This window comes from Aethalodelphis obliquidens, unplaced genomic scaffold (genome assembly GCF_003676395.1).
Source record: "Aethalodelphis obliquidens isolate GAN/ISIS:26980383/991018 unplaced genomic scaffold, ASM367639v1 scaffold19, whole genome shotgun sequence".
NCBI lineage: Eukaryota > Metazoa > Chordata > Mammalia > Artiodactyla > Delphinidae > Aethalodelphis > Aethalodelphis obliquidens.
The window spans coordinates 834,209-856,258 of NW_020837963.1; the positions used below are offsets into that span (position 1 = coordinate 834,209).

The 22,050-nt window shown below is 36.5% G+C and overlaps 1 long non-coding RNA gene across 2 annotated transcripts; it reads right to left on the reverse strand.

Moving 5' to 3' along the window:
* Positions 1–1,208: 1,208 nt before the first annotated feature.
* LOC113626879 (uncharacterized) lies at positions 1,209–21,609 on the reverse strand. Of its 2 annotated transcripts, none has more exons than XR_003435323.1 (3): positions 21,598–21,609; positions 14,771–14,786; positions 1,209–1,345 (listed from the first exon to the last, which is right to left on the reverse strand). It is a non-coding gene; the product is annotated as an uncharacterized LOC113626879 (long non-coding RNA). The 2 variants fall into 2 exon arrangements; XR_003435322.1 differs by lacking the exons at positions 14,771–14,786; positions 21,598–21,609 and adding exons at positions 8,300–8,303; positions 10,525–10,535.
* Positions 21,610–22,050: the final 441 nt, after the last annotated feature.

The following is a 22,050-nucleotide window of genomic DNA, read 5'->3' on the forward strand; positions in this document are numbered from 1 at the left end:
AGGAGAAGATACAACTGATATCACAGAGATATCAATACAAAATACCATAAGAGAATACTTCAAACAGTTCTATGCCAAAACATTGGACAAACTAGAAGAAACGGATAAATTTCTAGACATGTACATCTTCCATGACTGAATCAGGATGAAAAAGACAATCTGAACAAATTGATTGCTGGCAGTGAAATTGAATTTATAATTTTAAAAAACTACCATCAAACAAAAGTCCAGGACTAGATGGTTTCACAGGGGAATTCCACAAAACATATGAAGAAGAGTTAATACCTATCCTTCTCAAACTATTCCTAAAAATTGAAGTGGATGGAACACTCCCCAAGTCATTCAACTAGGGCACCATTACCCTGATATCTAAACGAGACAAAGACACTGCAAAAAAAAAAATTACAGGCCAATATCTCTGATGAATGTAGAAATAAACAAAATATTAAGGAACTGAATTCAACAATACATAGAAAGAATCATAATCATGATAGAGTGGGGCTTATTCTAGGGATGTGAGGATGCTTCAACATTCACAAATCAGTCAATGTGGTACACCATAATAACAAAACAAATGATAAAAATCACATGATCATCTCAGATGCAGAAAAAGAATTTGACAAAATTCAATATCCATTGATAATAAAAACTCTTAACAAAGTTGGTATAGAGGGAACATATCTCAACATAATAAAGGTCATTTATAGCAAACCCACAGCTAACATCATACTCAATGGTGAAAAGATGATAGCTTTTCTTTTAAAATCAGGAACAAGACAAGGATGTCCACTCTCACCACTTCTATTTAACATAACATTAGAAGACATAGTCTTGGCAACTGGACAGAAAAATAAATAAAAGGCATCCAAATAGAAAGAGAAGTAAAACTGTCATTGTATGCAGGTGACATGGTACTATATAGAGAAAACCCTGAAGTCTCTATCAAAAAAAATAAATAAATTTAGAACTAAGTGAATTCAGTAAAGTTGCAGGATACAATATTACTATAAAGAAATTTATTGCTTTTCTATACACTAAAAGTGAACTATCAGAAAAAGAAATCAAGAAAACGATCCCTTTTTAAATTACATCAAAAAATTAAAATACCTAGGAATAAATTTAATGAATGAGGTAAAAATAAAAACGTACGCTCTGAGAAGTGTAAGGTAGTTCATGAATTTATGAAGGAAATTTAAGATGATACAAATGAATGTAATGATACCCAGTGTTCATGGATTAGAAGAATTAATATTTTTAAAATGTTCATACCGCCCAAAGCAATCTATAGATTTAATGCAATCACTATCTAAATACCCATGACATTATTCAAAGGACTAGAATAATCCTATAACCAAAGCAATCTTGAAAAAAGGAAAAAAGCTGGAGGTATCAACCACCCTGACTTCAGACTATACTAAAAACTACAGTAAAGAAAACAACATGGTAATGGCACAACAATAGACACAAAGATAAGTGGAACAGAATAGAGAGGCCAGAAATAAACTCACACACTTACAATAAATTAATTTATGACAAAGGAGGTAAGAATATACAATGGAAAAAAGACAATTTCTTAAATAAGTGGTTCTGGGAAAACTGGACGGGTACTGTAAAAGAATGAAAACTGTAAAAGAATGAAGTTAGAACATTTTTCTCACATCATATACAAAAATAAACTCAAAGTGGATTAAAACCTAAATGTAAGACCTGAAGCCATATAAAACTCCTAGAAGAAAATATGGGCAGAACAATCTTAGACATAAATTGTAGCCATATATTTTCAGTAAGGCAAAGTAAACAAAAGTAGAAACAAACAACTGGGACCTAATTAAACTTAAAGTTTTTGCATAGCAAAGGAAGCTATCAACAAAATGAAAAGACATCCTCCTAAATGAGAGAAATACTTGCAAATGATATGACTGATAAGGGGTTAATATCCAAAATATATAAACAGCTTATACAATTCAATATCCAGAAAACAAAAACCTAATTAAAAAATGAGCAGAAAACCTGAATAGACATTTTTCTAAAGAAGATATATAGATGATTAACAGGCACATGTAAAGATACTCAGTATCACTCATCATCATATAAATGCAAATCAAAACATCAATGAGATATCACCGCACACCTGTCAGAATGGCTATCATCAAAAATTCTGCAAATAACAAATGTTGTCAAGGCTGTGGAGAAAAGAGAACAGTAGTACACTGTTGGTGGGACTATAAATTGGTGCATCCACTACAGAATACAATAGTATGGAGATACCTCAGAAAACTAAAAATAGGACTGTTTTATGATCCAGCAATTCCACTCCTGGGTACATTCTGAAGAAAACAAATGCACTAATTCAAAAAGATGCATGCACCTCAATGTTCATAGCAGCATTATTTATGATAGTCAAGATATGGAAGCATCCTAAGTGTCCATCCACAGATGAATGAATAAAGACATGGTATTTACCTATTAATGTTAATGTATTCTTTAACTTCATTCATTTTTTATGGCTGAATAGTATTCCATTGTGTATGTATATATGTATGTGTATATAGGTAGCTTCATCTGTGGATGAATTTACCTATATACACATACCAGAACTTCTATTTAATTTTAGAGACCATTTCTAAAATATAATTTTCTTCAACTTATTCTCTATAATACGTAAGATTTAACCAAATTAAAGGGCTATCTCTATTCCAAAAATATCTCATATTGCAAAGCTTTTGAAGAAGCAAGTAACAGAATTTTGGATAGTCTAAATTTGAGAATAATATCTTGGACTTAACTGAGGTTATTTGTGATTGGTTTCACTATATTTCAACCAGCAAGTAATGCAAGTGGTATTCTGGCGATCCAGGATACATTACTGCACAAGTGGATGGCTCCCCATTGCTCTCTTTCCCCTCAAAGAGGGAAGCCCAACCATTTGAGACCTTTTTAACCTGTAGTAAGGAAGGAATGCACCAAGTCAATGCAAATAGTGGGCTCATTTCCATTTATGTAGTTTTAAGATGAGGGCAAAAGGAAGAGAATAAGCACCTCAGCCCAGATCATGCAGACCTGATATCCAGGTTAGGAATTCATAATTTCTTGTTAAACTAATTTATATAGCATACTTTTATTTCAAAAATCAGAATCACAGTTTCAGCGTATCAGGTTCAACCATGACTTACCACAATGTACCCCTAGCTAGAAGTCATAAATAGGGATCATCTCTTAATCTCAACACATTTCTAACATGTTCCAGTGATATATATTGGCATTACCTCTTCAAAATGATAGCATCACACTTGTATTATGTATTCTAGAGTATTAAAATGCCAAAAATAAAACAACAGATAATATTATTAATGTAAATGTAAGTTCCCCTACTGCCAAAATCAACAACAGAAACTCAACAAATCATCCAGAAATATTCTGTTTGGTATAAATCTCCCCAGATGAACCTATCAGTTGGTTTCAGCCAGTGTTTAGTTGCAAATGGCTCCTGAAAAAAGTGTTATTGATCTTTCAATTCTTAAGTCTACTGGAGAACATAAATGCATTTCACTGTTTACTCCTCAGTTTAAGTTATTTGTATTTGGACTGTCCCCTGCAGGCAATTTTTAAAGCATACACAGTTCACTAAACTCACTGTGAAGAACAAACTGTTAAGCATTTCAAGCCACCTATGGGGACTATCACCACAAATCTCAGGTTGAAAATTCTAGCTGATCAACAACACTACCACCCAGAATAGCAGCATTTAGCCAGGGTAACCACACAATTAATTCTTCTGTTTCAGCCAGGCAATATCATATTCTCTAGAGAAATAGAATTTGCCAAAGTATTTTACCCACTTTTCAGCAATTTTTACTCCTTCTATCTCTCTTACACATTTTGTGTTTCTGGTTCCTTTGAAATCCCTTTTCCTGTTATTCCACATCTCTCAACTCCTGATGTCTTACTATTGTTGTGATGACAGCTCACAGTTGTTTAAAGCTATCTTCTGCAACAGAATATAGAAAATTAATTTGAAATCCCTATTAATTCTGAGAAAATCCCCATTTGATATAGGAGATAAATGAAGCAGGAGCTGAAGTGACTGACTCAAGTTGGTGCCATAAGAAGCACAAGCTACCCTGGTCCCAAAAGATCTTTGATGAGGAGGAGACAACCAAGGCACAGGGTCTCAGGGAACCAGATCCCAATATTGCCTCACTACCTATTTAATCTCCCTGAGGTTTTTTTCTCTTAAGAAAAATGGTACTAATTCTTGCCTGCCCACTTCATACAAATATATTTAAATATAATAAGTGTAAATAGAAAAAAAATTTGGAGACCTTACTATTTGTAGGCATAACACACAAGAAAGTTAAAATGATTTTCAAAGTGTTTTTCTATGTTCAGGATAAAATCTCAGAGCATTTGCAAGCAGAAACATACTAAAGAACAAGGAGAGTCCATTGTCTCCTTCACATGTATCCACTTTGTGACACAATTAATTGGAAATATACATATTTTTAATGCAAAAAAGCAACTATCCTTTCAAAAAAATTTGCTTAAAAAAAAAAAAAGCACAATTTTCTTGCTGTTGAAACCAATTACCTGTAACAATTTGTCCTCTGGCTGGACAGAGCCTTGCAGAGGAAGCAGACCAACTTCTTTCTTTTTTAGGAGCATAGATATAAGAAATGATTTGGAATGTATAAATGGTACAAAGGTCTTATAATGTGTCCCATCTGAGCACCTATGGGTCTGTTCAGAAATACTTTATTTCTTTGTCTAATATTGTTTCCCTTCCTAGTCACAGACACAAAAGGAAGCCTATCTTGAACCTTCATCTCATATTTTTGAGAAAAATGAAAACTTCATTCATGAGCCTAGATGTTTGCATCTATACCAAATCTGAAACACTGTATGAAATAGAAAATGTAGGTAAGGAAACACAAAGATAACCACATGTCTTCCTCATTTATTATCATGTTATTAGCTATTTAATAATAATCAAACTTTTTTCTAAGTCTCCTTTCAATAATTTATTTGGAAAAACACTGCCTATACCAAGCCCTAAGTATGTCCTTAGCCCTAAATATTATCACAACTTCTAACTTAAGAGAAACATAACTATGACTACCAAAAAAAAAAAGCAAATACAATGTTGACACTCTAAATATCCCTAAGATTATACAGATATTATGTAAAGAAGTTTTTCTTAATATCAGTGTAATTAATTAAAGCCTTAAAGTCACTTGGTGCACTAAAATGTCATATAACAATAACTACTGCCCCAGGGCTTCCCTGGTGGCTCAGTGGTTGAGAGTCCGCCTGCCGATGCAGGGGACAAAGGTTCATGTCCGGTCCGGGAAGATCCTACATGCTGCGGAGCGGTTAAGCCCGTGACACATGGTCGCTGAGCCTGAGCATCCGGTGCCTGTGCTCTGCAACGGGAGAGGCCACAACAGTGAGAGGCCAGCATACCACAAAAAAAAAAAAAAAAAAAAACTACTGCCCCAAATGAAAACAAAATAATACAAAGCTAAATAGATGTCTTTATTAACAGAAATAAATTAGTTTATAGAAATAAGTATGGGTAATCTTTCCAAATGAAATGAAGATCTAATAGAATATTGCCGAAAACAGTACTTGTTACAATGAAGCTTAAGGGTAAGGAAACTCATCAGCAACATGAGGGAAAGATCTGGCATACCAAGGCAGACTACAAAGCCTGTTAGTCTGATGCCTACCAGAAGCATGGTAAGAGTGAATCCTCCCTGATATGTTTTTTTGAACCCTACGTTTCCTAATCATTGGAGGCTGTTTGATACAGGTTGGAGAATAGTTGATATGATCTAACTTAATGGAGAGCAGGCCAAGAGAAAGAAGAAGAATGTCTATATTAGCTGTAGGAAAATAAAATCAACAGACTCCCAGTGATTTCAGATTATTCAAAGAGGCTTTGAGCCGAAGGTCTATAGACAGAAGAAATCCCAGGTCTCATTCAAGACTTAGAAAACATTCACTTAAGTTGATGATGGTTGTCCATCTGTCTAATAAACATTCTGATTTTGAAAAATGGCAAATTGGAAAAGAAAAAGAATCAATTTCTAACCTCAGTAAAAGCAAAGTAAGCTCAACAACAGCAAAAAACTAAGTTATTGACTGTAAAATGTACTTCTTAAAATATAAAGTCCTGTATATTTGAAGTTTTAGTGTTGAAGTGAATAATAAAATACACCTTACAAGTGGAAAACTATTTTGTAACTTATTTTTAAGAGAAATGTGGTTGGGCTAAGTGTGTTATTAACCACAGCTTTTTAAAAAAACAGCTCACACTTTTTCTCTTAGCTTTCAAGACATTCTTTTTTTTTATGTCTTCACATAAAAAATGTACTTCTTGTGTTTTAACCTTCTGGGGGAGGAAATCTAGTTTGAAGAAGTTCAGACTCAATCTTCTAGAGTAGTGTGTTTACTATAGAGCAATTGCCCACCATTTGCATGGACAAACTATATAGTTACTTTCTCCTCTAAAAGTTTTAACATCTTGATGCGGGTGTCATGAAACATGTTTGAAGAATTCAGCTCAAGAAAAATATTTAGAATCAAAACCACAATGAACTATAACTAAATCTCCTATGGGCCCAATATGACATATGTTGAGTCTTACTGACATTGTTAGAAATTTGGGGAAATGTTTTCTTCCTCTTTTCTTAAAAGACTTAAATATTTCAGGGCTGTAAGAGACCTCAAAATTAAATTGTTACAGATGACAAACTTGAGAGTCACAGAGTTGCAGTGACTTCCACAAAATTACATGTCTACCAACTGGGCTTGAGTCCAGCCTTCTGATTTCCTGGCCAAAGCATTTCCACTAAACCATACCAACACTACTACCACATTTTAACCATGTTTTTTTTTCCTTTTAGTATACTATGTGTATGTATGTGAATGTTGTGTGTTGTATATGCATAATACATTAATGTTTTTAGATCCCAGATGGATTTTACAGATATTACAGTCTACCACTTAATTCTGCCTGCCATATTGAACAACAGGTAGAAGGTAATTCAAGTTTGAGAACTAATTCTAAGTTTAGGAACAAATCAGGAGACTATCCAGATCCAGAAATTTTCTGGTAGTTAGGTCATAAGGACTTAAGGCAGCAGCAGTAAAATAACAAAGCAAAAAATTGGTCAAAGCCCACAGAAGGTAGAGAAGATCAAGTCCAGTAAAAGAAGTGCAAAGAGCAAAACTTGAGTCAGAGTACACCTTACAGATATACACTTTACAGTAGTATATTTGCTTTATATTTTAAGGCATTCCAAATTCACTTCTAGTAATATTTGCACAGATTCTCTGTAAGATAAATTGGTAGTTACTAGTGTCCTTATTTTATAGGTGAAATAAAATGAGAGCATAGCATATCTAGGTTTTGTCTGTGGTCACACAATGAGCTTGTGCTGGCAATCCAACTGTCGTGACTCCTGGCTTAAGGTGCTTTTCAGTCCAGTACATTATCTTCCTTATTAAATGAAACCAAGCTAGAAAGTACTGAAACTAATGTGCCATAATAAATCAGGAAGTCAATGATGAAAACCCTTGAGCTTACAAAATGCTTTTATTCCATTAAGCTGACCTAAGAGTAGAGGGAGAAATACCTCTTTTAAAAAAAAAAGAAAAGAAAAAGAATGAAAGAAATCCTTAGAACCAGTTTTCATGAAAATCCACAGAAGTGTTGTGTTGTGTCTCCATTCTCTCTTTTCTAGACACTTCCCTCACCATAGTCTTCAGATAACTCTGGTATCAAATACTCTGCTTCTCTCTCACAAAAGGTGGAGGAAGTAATTTCCTTCTAGGGCAGGACAACTGCAAGATAAGCCTAATATATTATTGTCTGTGAAAGCGATGAGTCATGCAAAGTATGGGTCTATTGGTCAAAAGACACAGAAATTGACTTACAGGGACCCTCACTGGCCAAATGTGGGACAATAGATCCATCAAAATAATAATAACAATAACACCAAGAACTCCAATGAATTGGAACACATCAAAAAATGAAAAATTTATGAATTCATGATTAGGAAAAAAGCTTATTTGTCAATGTTGTAGTTTTCTCAGACACCAACTTATTATTCTGAAAAAATTTTTTAAAGGAAAAAATGCATGTACCTTGTATAGATTTTATTTCACTACAACCAAAGAGGTGATAAGGGCAAGTTTTTGTTTGAAGGAGAAATATATCTTATACATGAAGGATTGATAAATCATTTGTTCATCCCTAATGAAACAATGGATCCATGTAACAATCATGAAAGTCTACTAAACTCCTTGAGTGAAAGTATTATTGGGAACTTCATAAAAAGTGGATTGTGCTTATATCATTTGAACACCTTGATCAATCTTAATGTTACCAAAGGTAGGACCATCAGACATTTTGCATCTCTTGATACAATGAAATAAGAAGCACACAGTACCACTTACATCTTATTCTTGCTAGAAAGATAAATAACCTTTAACCTGACTAAGCCTTTAGATTTAACTGACAGTTTTCAGGAAAGCCAGACACTAGAGAAACATGTGAATTGATACCACAAGGATAAAGTTAGTCAAATGTTAAATGGAAAATCTTATAGGACAAATGACCCAGATTTTCAAATGAATAAATAGCATCAGAAAGAAAAGAATAAAGAGAGTCTGTTTTAGCTCATTACAGACTAAAATGGACTTCAGAGGGATATCAAACAATTACAATGCATAAAATTTATTTGGACTAAGATTCAAAGACATTTTCATGAGAACACGGAAAAATTTAACACAGAATTTTATTGGGTGATTTTAAGGTATTATTTTTAAATGTCTTAATTTTATTTTATTTATTAAGATAAGATATTTAAGTTGAGTTTTTTTTTAAACCTAATCTGAGGATCAAGATGGCAGAGAAGGAAAATGCTGAGCTCACCTCGCCCCATGAATATATCAAAACTACAGCTACATATAGAGCAACTCTCATTGAGAATGACCTGAAGACAAGCAGAACAATCTCTTCTACAATTAAGGCTATGAAGAAAGAACCACATGGAGTCTGATACGAGGAGAGGATGCATACCTCTAGCGAACGACCCAGAAGGGGTGGAGGTATAACAGTTTCAAGGATTCTTCTTAAAGAGCAAGCAGTTCAAGCTCCATATTAGCCACCACAGCCCTGGGGTACAGCACAGGGAAGACAAAGCCTCCATAGCAGGTTTTAAAACCAGTGGGGCTTACTAAAGAGCTGTAAGAAACTGAGACTCTGCTCTTGAAGAACACAGGCACAGATATAATTCTTCCTAGTTCCAGCACAGAGGCAGCATATTGAAAACTGCCTGGTGCTCTGCCTGGCCTGCCAAGACCAACTCAGCATACACCCCAGCCTACAATGGACTCCTGCTCTGCATTGCTCCTTGCTAAGGTGGAGACTGCCATTGAAAATGCAAGGGTGCACACCAGGGAAAGACTGGAGTCAATGTGGGCCCCAGCCCTGCCTCTAGACAGGGTGGAGCCCTGAAGCCATCTCAGAAATGGAACCCTAACTTCTTGAGTTTGGCCATGCCCCCAACCAAGGTGGAGACTGCTACTGTGCAAGGGGGAAGCCTGCCTTCTTCAGGGCTCCTGCTCCAATCCTTTTGATACCAGTCTCACCTCTCAATAGGTCAGTGACTTCCATTGAGCCTAGGAGAAGCTCCCACTTGCACCTGGCTCTAGCTGTAGCCCCTCTGATTCCAGCTGTAACTCCCACCAAGGTGGCTGCTGCAAGCAAACCTTGGGAGAAGATACAACCCATGCTCACATCAGACCTAGCTTTCCCACCAAAGCCACTAGGCACATGCAGACTGCATAAGGATGCTCCCACACAAGATCACACCTTAAAGACCAGGAGAGGTAACTTTTGCCTAATTTCATAGAGACAAAGAGAGTAAAACAAAATGAAAAGACAGAAGAATATGTTTCAAATGAAAGAACAAGAATGAAAAAAACCTAATGAAATGGATAATTTACTTGATAAGAGTTCAAAGCAACAGTAATAAATATGCCAACTGAAATCAGGGAAAGAATAGAGGAACACAGTGAAAACATCAACAAAGACCTAAAAAGTTAAAAGAATGAATCAGAACTGAAGAACACAGTAATTAAAATGAAAAATACACTAGAACGAATTCACAACAGATTAGGTGTTAGAGAAGAAGACATGAGTGATCTGGAAATAGAATAGTGAAAATCACCCAATCAGAACTACAAAAAGAAAAATAAATTTTAAAAAATGAGGATAGTTTAAGGGACTTCTGAGACAACATCAATCACACTAATATTTATGTTATAAGGGTCTCAGGAGAAGAGAGAAAGAAAGGGGTAGAAAACATATTTGATAAAATTATGGCTGAAAATGTCTCTAACCTGAAAAATGAGACCCATATCCAGATCCATAAATCACAAAGAGTATCAAACAAGATGAATTCAAAGAGAACAACATCAAGCCATATCATAATTAAAACGGCAAAAGTTAAAGACAATTTTAAAGGCATCAAGAGAAAAAACAAAGAGTGACATACCCTCATAAGGCTATCAACCAATTTTTGAGCAAAAAAAATTGCATGTCAGAAGGGAAAGGCATAATATATTTAGAGTGAAGAGGGAAAACCCTGCAACCTAGGATACTCTATCTGGCAAGGTTATCATACAGAATTGAAGGAGTGATAGAGCTTCCCAGACAAGCTAAAACTAAAAGAGTTCATCACCACTAAACTGACCTTATAAGAAATGTTAATTGGTCTTCTAAAATTGAAAAGAAAAGGCTATAAAAAGAAATAAGAAAATATAGGAAGAGAAAAATCTCACTGGTAAAGGCAAAAATATAGTAAAGGTAGTGGATCAACCACTTAAATAAGCTAGCATGAAGGTTAAAAAACGAAAACTGTAGAATCAACTATAACTGCAATAAGCAGTTAAGTGATAGACATGAAGATATAAAATATGCCATCAGGGCTTCCCTGGTGGCTCAGTGGTTGAGAGTCCACCTGCCGATGCCGGGGACACAGGTTTGCGCCCTGGTCCAGGAAGATCCCACATGCCGCAGAGCAGCTGGGCCCGTGAGCCATGGCCACTGAGCCTGCATGTCTGGAGCCTGTGCTCTGCAGCAGGAGAGGCCACAACAGTGAGAGACCCGCATACCACAAAAAAAAAATAAAAAGACATCAAAATGTGGCAATGAGAGGAGCAAAAACACGTAGATCGGGCTTCCCTGGTGGTGCAGTGGTTGAGAGTCCGCCTGCCGATGCAGGGGATATGGGCTCATGCCCCGGTCCGGGAAGATCCCACGTGCCATGGAGCAGCTGGGCCTGTGAGCCATGGCCGCTGAGCCTGCGCATCCAGAGCCTATGCTCTGCAACGGGAGAGGCCACAACAGTGAGAGGCCTGCATACAGCAAAAAAAACAAAACAAAACAAAACAAAAACACGTAGATCTTTTAGAATGCCTTTGGACATAAATGACTATCAGTTTAAAACAAGCAAGTATATAGTTTGACATATATGAACTTCATGGTAACTACAAATCAAAAACTTACAATAGGAGGACCAGTGTGGAAGTGGAGAGGCAGCTTCTGGAGTGTGATGTTCTGGAGTTTGGAGATACACCAGAAATACATCTACACGTGGAACAACTCCTGCAGAACACCTACTGAACACTGGCAGAAGACCACAGACCTCCCAAAAGGCAAGAAACTCCCCACGTACCTGGGCAGGGCAAAAGAAAAAAGAATAAACAGAGACAAAAGGATAAGGATGGGACCTGCACCAGTGGGAGGGAGCTGTGAAGGAGGAAAGGTTTCCACACACTAGGAAGCCCCTTTGCAGGTGGAGACTGTGGGTGGTGGAGGGGGGGAAGCTTCGGAGCTGCGGAGGAGAGCACAGCAACAGGGGTGCAGAGGGCAAAGCAGAGAGATTCTCGCACAGAGGATAGGTGCCAACCGACACTCACCAGCCCGAGAGGCTTGTCTGCTCACACGCTGGGGCAGGCAGGGGCTGGGAGCTGAGGCTCAGGGTTCGGTCGGAGCACAGGGAGAGGACAGGGGTTGGCGGGTGTGAACACAGCCTGAAGGGGGTTATTGCACGACGGCTAGCCGGGAGGAGTCTGGGGAAAAGTCTGGAATTGACAAAGAGGCAAGAGACTTTTTCTTCCCTCTTTGTTTCCTGGTACATGAGGAGAGGGGATTAAGAGTGCTGCTTAAAGGAGTTCCAGAGACGGGCACAAGCTGCGGCTAAAAGCACGGACACCAGAGACGTGCATGAGACGCTAAGACTGCTGCTGCCGCCACCAAGAAGCCTGTGTGCGAGCACATGTCACTATCCACACCCGCCTTCCGGGGAACATGTGCAATCCGCCACTGCCAGGATCCCGGGATCCAGGGACAACTTCCCTGGGAGAACGCATGGCTCGCCTTAGGCTGGGGAAACGTCCCGCCAGCCTCTGCCGCTGCAGGCTCACCCTGCACTACATGTCCCTCCCTCCACCCAGCCTGAGTGAGCCAGAGTCCCCGAAGTAGCTGCTCCTTTAACCCCGTCCTGTCTGAGCGAAGAGCAGACGCTCTCAGGTGACCTACACACAGAGGCGGGGCCAAATCCAAAGCTGAGCCCCTGGGAGCTGTGAGAACAAAGAAGAGAAAGGGAAATCTCTCCCAGCAGCCTCAGAAGCAGCAGATTAAAGATCCACAGTCAACTTGATGTACCTTGCATCTGTGGAATACCTGAATAGACAACGAATCATCCCAAACTGAGGGGGTGGACTTTGACAGCAGGATTTATGACTTTTTCCCCTTTCCTCTTTTTGTGAATGTGTATGTGTATGCTTCTGGGTGAGATTTTGTCTGTATAGCTTTGCTTCCACTATTTGTCCTTGGCTTCTATTTGTCCGTTTTTGTTTTTAAAAAATTTTTTTTCTTAATAATTACTTTTTATTTTAATAACTTTACTTTACTTTATCTTCTTTCTTTCCTTCCTTCCCTGCTTTAGACAACGAATCATCCCAAATTGAGGAGGACTTTGAGAGCAAGATTTACGATTCATTCCCCTTTTCCTCTTTTTGTGAGTGTGTATGTGTATGCTTCTGTGTGAGATTTTGTCTGTATAGTTTTGCTTCCACCATTTGTCCTAGGGTTCTATCCATCCGGTTTTTTTTTTCTTAATAATTTTTTATTTTAATAACTTTATTATATTTTATTTTACTTTATCTCCTTTCTATCTTTTTTCCTTCCTTCCCTTCATACTTCCTCCCTCTCTCACTCCCTCCATTCTTTCTTTCCTTCTTTCTTACTTATTTTCTTTCTTTCTTCCTTTCTTTTCACTTTTTCTCCCTTTTATTCTGAGCCATGAGGATGAAACGTTCTTGGTGCTGCAGCCAGGAGTCAGTGCTGTGCCTCTGAGGTGGGAGAGCCAACTTCAGGACACTGTTCAACAAGAGATCTCCCAGCTACACATAATATCAAATGGTGAAAATCTCCCAGATATCTCCATCTCAACATCAGCACCCAGCTTCACTCAAAGACCAGCAAGCTATAGTGCTGGACAACCTATGCCAAACAAATAGCAAGACAGGAACACAACACCACCCATTAGCAGAGAGGCAGCGTAAAATCATAATAAGTCCACAGACACCCCAAAACACACCAACAAACGTGGACCTGCCCACCAGAAATACAAGATCCAGCCTCATCCACCAGAACACAGGCACTAGTCCCCTCCACCAGGAAGCCTACACAACCCACTGAAACAACCATAGCCACTGGGGACAGATACCAAAAACAACAGGAACTATGAACCTGCAGCCTGCAAAAAGGAGACCCCAAACACAATAAGATAAGCAAAATGAGAAGACAGAAAAACACACCGCAGATGAAGGAGCAAGATAAAAACCCACCAGACCTAAAAAATGAAGAGGAAATAGGCAGTCTACCTGGAATAGATTTCAGAATAATGATAGTAAAGATGGTCCAAAATCTTGGAAATAGAATAGACAAAATGCAAGAAACATTTACCAAGGACCTAGAAGAACTAAAGATGAAACAAACAACGATGAACAACACAATAAATGAAATTAAAAATACTCTAGATGGGATCAATAGCAGAATAACTGAGGCAGAAGAATGGATAAGTGACCTGGAAGATAAAATAGTGGAAATAACTACTGAAGAGCAGAATAAAGAAAAAAAGAATGAAAAGTACTGAAGACAGTCTCAGAGACTTCTGGGACAATATTAAATGCACCAACATTAGAATTATAGGGGTTCCAGAAGAAGAAGAGAAAAAGAAAGGGACTGAGAAAATATTTGAAGCGATTATAATTGAAAACTTCCCTAATATGGGAAAGGAAATAGTGAATCAAGTCCAGGAAGCACAGAGATCCCCATACAGGATGAATCCAGGGAGAAATACGTCAAGACATTTATTAATCAAACTGTGAAAAATTAAATACAAAGACAACATATTTAAAGCAGCAAGGGAAAAACAACAAATAACACACAAGGGAAAACCTGCAACCAAGATTACTCTAAATAACAAGGAACTCATTCAGATTTCATGGAGAAATTAAAAACTTTACAAACAAGCAAAAGCTGAGAGAATTCAGCACCACCAAACCAGCTTTACAATAAATGCTAAAGGAACTTCTCTAGGCAAGAAACACAAGAGAAGGAAAAGACCTACAATAACGAATCCAAAACAATTAAGAAAATGGGAATAGGAACATACATATCGATAATTACCTTAAATGTAAATGGACTAAATGCTCCCACCAAAAGACACAGATTGGCTGAATGGATACAAAAACAAGACCCATATATATGCTGTCTACAAGAGACCCACTTCAGAGCTAGAGACACATACAGACTGAAAGGATTGGGATGGAAAAAGATATTCCATGCAAATGGAAACCAAAAGAAAGCTGGAGTAGCAATTCTCATATTAGACAAAATAGACTTTAAAATAAAGACTATTAGAAATGACAAAGAAGGACACTACATAAAGATCAAGGGATCAATCCAAGAAGAAGATGTAACAATTGTATATAGTTATTCACCCAACATAGGAGCACCTCAATACAGAAGGCAAATGCTAACAGCCATAAAAGGTTAAATCGACAGCAAAACAAACATAGTATGGGACTTTAACACCCCACTTTCACTAATAGACAGATCATCCAAAATGAAAATAAATAAGGAATCACAAGTTTTAAATGACACATTAAACAAGAAGGACTTAATTGATATTTATAGGACAGTCCATCCAAAAACAATAGTACACACATTTTTCTCAAGTGCTCATGGAACATTCTTCAGGATAGATCATATCTTGGGTCACAAATCAAGCCTTGGTAAATTTAAGAAAATTGAAATTGTATCAAGTGTCTTACCGACCACAACGCTATGAGACTAGATATCAATTACAGGAAAAGATCTGTAAAAAATACAAACACATGGAGGCTAAACAATACACTACTTAATAACGAAGTGATCACTGAATAAATCAAAGAGGAAATAAAAAAATACCTAGAAACAAATGACAATGGAGACATGACAACCCAAAACCTATGGGATGCAGCAAAAGCAGTTTTAAGAGAGAAGTTTATAGCAATACAATTCTACCTTAAGAAACAGGAAACATCTCAAATAAACAACCTAACCTTGCACCTCAAGCAATTAGAGAAAGAAGAACAAAAAAAACCCCAAAGTTAGCAGAAGGAAAGAAATCATAAAAATCAGATCAGAAATAAATGAAAAACAAATGAGGGAAAAGATAGCAAAGATCAATAACACTTAAAGCTGGTTCTTTGAGAAGATAAACCAGGTTGATAAACCATTAGCCAGACTCACCAAGAAAAAAAGGGAGAAGACTCAAATCAATAGAATTAGAAATGAAAAAGGAGAAATAACAACTGACACTGGAGAAATACAAAAGATCATGAGAGATTACTACAAGCAACTCTATGCCAATAAAATGAACAACCTGGAAGAAATGGACAAATTCTTAACAATGCACAACCTGCCAAGACTGAATCAGGAAGAAATAGAAAATATGAGCAGACCAATCACAAGCACTGAAATTGAAACTGTGATTAAAAATCTTCCAACAAACAAAAGCCCAGGACCAGATGGCTTCACAGGTGAATTCTATCAAACACTTAGAGAAGAGCTAACACCTATCCTTCTCAAACTCTTCCAAAATATAGCAGAGGGAGGAACACTCCAAAACTAATTCTACGAGGCCACTATCACCTTGATACCAAAACCAGACAAGGATTTCACAAGAAAGAAAACTACAGGCCAATATTACTGATGAACATACATGGAAAAATTCTCAACAAAATACCCGCAAACAGAATCCAACAGCACATTAAAAGGATCATACACCATGATCAAGTGGGGTTTATTCCCGGAATGCAAGGATTCTTCAATATATGCAAATCAATCAATGTGATAAACCATACTAACAAACTGAAGGAGAAAAAACATATGATCATCTCAATAGATGGAGAGATAGCTTTTGACAAAATTCAACACGGATTTATGTTAAAAATCCTGCAGAAAGTAGACATAGAGGGATCTTTCCTCAACATAATAAAGGCCATATATGACAAACCCACAGCCAACATTGTCCTCAATGGTGAAAAACTGAAACCATTTCCACTAAGATCAGGAACAAGACAAGGTTGCCCACTCTCACCACTCTTATTCAACATAGTTTTGGAAGTGTTAGCCACAGCAATTAGAGAAGAAAGGAAATAAAAGGAATCCAAGTTGGAAAAGAAGTAAAGCTGTCACTCTTTGCAGATGACATGACACTATACATAGAGAATCCTAAAGGTGCTATCAGAAAACTACTAGAGCTAATCAACGAATTTGGTAAAGTAGCAGGATACAAAATTAATGCACAGAATTCTCTGGCATTCCTCTGCGCTAATGATGAAAAATCTGAAATTGAAATCAAGAAAACACTCCCATTTACCATTGCAATAAAAAGAATGAAATATCTAGGAATAAACCTACCTAAGGAGACAAAAGACCTGTATGCAGAAAATTATAAGACACTGATGAAAGAAATTAAAGATGATACAAATAAATGGAGAGATATACCATGTTCTTGAATTGGAAGATCAATATTGTGAAAATGACTCTACTACCCAAAGCAACCTACAGATTCAATGCAATCCCTATCAAACTACAACTGGCATTTTTCACAGAACTAGAACAAAAAATTTCACAATTTGTATGTAAACACAAAAGACCCCAAAGGGCCAAAGCAATCTTGAGAATGAAAAACGGAGCTGGAAGAATTAGGCTCCCTGACTTCAGACTATACTACAAAGCTACAGTAATCAAGACAGTAAGGTACTGGCACAAAAACAGAAAGATAGATCAGTGGAACAGGATAGAAAACCCAGAGACAAACTGATGCACATTTGGTCACCTTATCTTTGATAATGGAGGCAAGAATGTACAGTGGAGAAGGGACAGCCTCTTCAATAAGTGGTGCTGGGAAAACTGGACAGGTACATGTAAAAGTATGAGATTAGATCACTCCCTAACACCATACACAAAAATAAGCTCAAAATGGATTAAAGACCTAAATGTAAGGCCAGAAACTATCTAACTCTTAGAGGAAAACATAGGCAGAACACTCTATGACCTAAATCACAGCAAGATCCTTTTTGACCCACCTCCTAGAGAAATGGAAATAAAAACAAAAATAAACAAATGTGACCTAATGAAACTCAAAGCCTTTGCACAGCAAAGGAAACCATAAACAAGACCAAAAGACAACCCTCAGAATGGGAGAAAATATTTGCAAATGAAGCAACTGACAAAGGATTAATCTCCAAAATTTACAGGCAGCTCAGGCAGCTCAATAACAAAAAAACAAACAACCCATTCCAAAATGGGCAGAAGACATAAATAGAAATTTCTCCAAAGAAGATATACAGACTGCCAACAAACACATGAAAGAATGCTCAACATCATTAATCATCAGAGAAATGCAAATCAAAACTACAATGAAATATCATCTCACACCAGTCAGAATGGCCATCATCAGAAAGTTAGAAACAATAAATGCTGGAGAGGGTGTGGAGAAAAGGGAACACTCTTGCACTGCTGGTGGGAATGTGAATTGATACAGCCACTATGCAGAACAGTATGGAGGTTCCTTAAAAAGCTACAAATAGAACTACCATATGACCCAGCGATCCCACTACTGGGCATATACCCTAAGAATACCATAGTTCAAAAAGAGTCATGTACCAAAATGTTCATTGCATCTCTATTCACAATAGCATGGAGTTGGAAACAACCTAAGTGTCCATCATCAGATGAATGGATAAAGAAGATGTGGCACATATATACAATGGAGTATTACTCAGCCATAAAAAGAAACGAAATTGAGCTATTTGTAATGAGGTGGATAGACCTAGAGTCTGTCATACAGAGTGAACTAAGTCAGAAAGAGACAGAAAAATACCGTATGCTAACACATATATATGGTATTTAAGGAAAAAAATGTCATGAAGAACCTAGGGGTAAGACAGGAATAAAGACACAGACCTACTAGAGAATGGACTTGTGGATATGGGGAGGGGAATGGGTAAGCTGTGACAAAGCAAGAGAGTGGCATGGACATATATACACTATCAAATGTAATGTAGATAGTAATGGGAAGCAGCCACATAGCACAGCGAGATCAGCTTGGTGCTTTGTGACCACCTGTAGGGGTGGGATAAGGAGGGTGGGAGGGAGGGAGAAGCAAGAGGGAAGAGATATGGGAACATATGTATATGTATAACTGATTCACTTTGATAGAAAGCAGAAACGAACACACCATTTTAAAGCAATTATACTCTAATAAAGAAGTAAAAGAAAAAACTTACAATAGATAAACAAAATTAAAATAAAATCAAACATAACACTAAAAAGAATTTATCAAACTACAAGGGAAGCATTAAAGGAAAAGAAAAGAATGGAGATGAACAACATGAACAACGAGGAAACAAGTAGCAAAAAGGCAGTAAGTGCATATCTATCAATAATAACTTTACATGTTAATGGACCAAATGCTCCAATCAAAAGATATAGAGTGGCTAGTTGAATTAAAAAACAAGACTGTTCTCTATGTTGCCTTCAAGAGACTCAATTCAGATCTTAAGATACACACATACTAAAAGAGAGGATAGAAAAATATATTCCATGCAAATAGAAATTAAAAGAAAGCTGGAGTAGCAATATTCATATTAGACATAGTAGACTTTAAAAAAAGTCTATAATAAAAGAAAAGGAAGCACATTATATAATAATAAAGGGGACAATCTAAGAAGAAGATATAATATTCATAAACATATATGCACCTGATATAGGAGCACCTAAATATATAGAGCAAATATTAACAGACATAAAGGGAGAAATTGACAATAACACAATAGTAGTAGGGGCCTCTAATACCCCACTTAGGGCAATTAATAAATCATCAAGAAAGAAGATCACTAAGGAAACACTGACCTTAACTGACACATTAGACTAGATGTAGTTAATAGATATCCGCTGATCATTCCATCCAAAAATATAAGAATACACATTCTTTTCAAGTGCTCATGTACCATTCTCAAGGACAGATCACATGTTATGCCACAGAACAAATCTCAATAAAGTTAAGAAGACTGAAATCTTATCAAGCTTCTTTTCTGAACACAATAATATGAATTTAGAAGCCAATTACAGGAAGAAAAATGAGAAAAACACAAATACATGGAGAGTAAACAACTTGCTACTAAAATACAAATGAGTCAATGAAGAGATCATAGAGGAAATCAGAAAATACCTTGAGACAAATGAAAATAAAAACTCTACTTTCCAAAACCTAAGGAATGCAGCAGAAGCAGCTCTAAGGGGAAATATATAATGATAAAGACCTACCTCAAGAAACAAGAAAAACCTCAAGCAACCTAGCTTTCCATCTAAAGGTATTAGAAGAAGAAGAACAAACAAAGTCCAAAGTCAGCAAAAGGAAGGGAATAATAAAAAATTAGAGTGTAAAGAAAATAGACACCGAAGGGGAAAAAAAGAAAAAGAAAAGATCAATGAAACCAAGAGCTGGCTTTTGAAAAGATAAACAAACTTGATAAACCTTTAGCCAGGCTCATTAAGAAAAAAAGAAGACCCAAATAAACAAAAGTAGAGATAAAAGAGAAATAACAACCAATATCACACCAATACAAACAATTATAAAATAATGCAACAACCTGTTATACACCATCAAATTGGACAACCTAGAAGAAATAGATGAATTCCCAGAGCACACATTTTTTCTTTCTTCCAAGACTGAAAGGAAGAAATAGATAATCTGAACAGACAAATTACTAGCACTGAAATTGAATCAGTAATCAAAAAACTCCCCCCAAAAAAAGTTCAGGACTGGAAAGTACACAGTGGAATTCTACCAAACATTTAAAGAAGAGTTAATGCCTAGCTCTTTCAAACTATTCCAAAAATTAAAAAGGAGGGAACACTCCCAAACTTATTCTACAAGGCCAGCATTACACTGATACCAAAATCAGAGAAAAACACTACAAAAAAAAAAATTACAGGCCAATATCTCTGATGATAGATGCAAAAATCCTCAACAAAATAGTATCAAACTGAATTCAACAATACATAAAAAGGATCATACATCATGTTGAAGTAGGATTTATTCCAGGGATGTAATGATGATCCAATATTTGCAAATCAATCAATGCAATACATCACATTAACAAACTAAAAAATAATCACATTAACAAAACCACATGATCATCTCAGATGCAGAAATAATATCTGACAAAATTTAATATCCATTCATGGTAAAAACATCTCAACAAAGTTAGTATAGAGGGAACATATCTCAACATAATAAAGGCCATTTAATGACAAGCCCACAGCTAATATCATACTCAATGGTGAAAAGCTGAAAGCTTTTCTTTTAAGATCAGGAAAAAGACAAGTATACACACTCTTGCCATTTCTATTTTATGCAGTATTATAAATCCTGGCCAAAACAATCAGACCAGAAAAAGAAATAAATGACATCCAAATTAAAACAGGTAAAGGAAAACTGTCACTATTCACAGATGACATGATACTATATATAGAAAACCCTAAACACTACACCAAAAAACTATTGGAACTAGTAAATCAATTCAGTACAGTTGCAGGATACAAGATTAAGATACAAAAATATTTTGCTTTTCTATAAACTAATAATGAGCTATCTGAAAGAGAAATCAAGAAAACAATTCCATTTATAATCACATCAAAAAGAATAAAATACCTAGGAATAAACTTAATCAAGGTGGTGAAAAAATTACACTCTGAAAACTATGAGATATTGATGAATGAAATTGAAGATCATACAAATAAATAAAAAGATACCCCATGTTCAGTGGTTGGAAAATTAATATTTTTTAAATGTTTATACTACCAGAGCAATCTATAGGTTTAATGCAATCCCTATCAAAAGACCCACGACATTTTCCACAAAACTAAAACAAATGATACTAAAATTTGTATGGTACCACAAAAGACCCTGAATATCCAAAGCAATCTTGGGAAAAAAGGAACAAAGCCAGATATATCATGCTTCCTGACTTCAGACTATACTACAAAGCTACAGTAATCAAAACAAATATAACAAAACAGAAACTGACTCACATATACAAACTAGTGGTTACTAGTGGAGAGACAGGTGGGAGAGGGGCAACATAGGTGAAGGAGATTAAGAAGCACAAATTACTGGGTATAAAATAAATAAGATACAGGGAGAGATTGGTGCAAGATGGCAGAGTATAGGACGTGCTCTCATTCCCTCTTGCAAGAACACTGGAATCATGACTAACTGCTGAACTATCATCAACAGGGAGACACTGGAACACACCAGAAAAGATACCCCAATCCAAAGACAAAGGAGAAGCCACAATGAGACAGTAGGAGAGGCACAATAACAATAAAATCAAATTCCATAACTGCTG